We start from the raw sequence: 965 nt of genomic DNA on the forward strand, positions 1-965 counted from the left end.
TAAATGTATTTCTTATAAATTAATTAATGAATTAATTAATTCAATCATTTATTAATTCATTCATTCAATATTTTGCTCTTCATTAAGCATCTCTGATGAGCGAGAAGCTGCTACACATCGTCCCTACGCAATTCAAGTTGAACTTGTGGGCTACAAACTCAGGAGCGACAACAGCTCCCACGTACGTACGACTTCATGCGAACGCAACCACACCAACCCACAAAATATAAAGTTCGGCTGAAACTGGAGTTTTGACCAAAGTCGAACATTCTGAATTTTTCAACAAACGTGCTCTAATAAGGAATCTGTTCTACTTACTTAAACTATTGAGAGCAATATTTGAATTGAAATTTTGAGGATCCGCCGACACGATGACACGTAGTTGGGGATTCTGAAATCGGTGAATGTCGAGTAAATGTAAATTAAACTATTGTGCAAATTTTCATTATTTAAGACTTTGCAGTAGATAGGAGATAAAAACATCCACGGAAATTAAGTCTACAAAAAATTAAATCATTTTTTAAAAACGGAACTGAATGAGCTAAAAAATATTCCATTGTTTTGTAGCTGATGGTTTAAAATGTTAAATTATTAAACAGCGTCTGTCAGGCAGATTCCCATCTCAATTGAAACCTGATCCGCCGTTTTGCTTTTTATTTGTGGGTATATTTTTTTTAAATATAAAAACTCCATGAAATTAAATGCCTGAATGGGTTGTAATGTTTCGAATGAATAATAAATGCATGCACACAATGACACGACAATCATGGATCGAGTAGATGAACGGCTGTCTTCATAAAAAAAAAAGGTAGGTAGGTAGGTAGGTAGGGAGGTAGGTAGGTAGGTAGGTAGGTAGGTAGGTAGGTAGGTAGGTAGGTAGGTAGGTAGGTAGAGAGGTGGGGAGGTAGGTAGGTAGGTAGGTAGGTAGGTAGGTAGGTAGGTAGGTAGGTAGGTAGGTAGGTAGG

Source organism: Helobdella robusta, assembly GCF_000326865.2.
Source record: "Helobdella robusta unplaced genomic scaffold HELROscaffold_48, whole genome shotgun sequence".
Lineage (NCBI taxonomy): Eukaryota > Metazoa > Annelida > Clitellata > Rhynchobdellida > Glossiphoniidae > Helobdella > Helobdella robusta.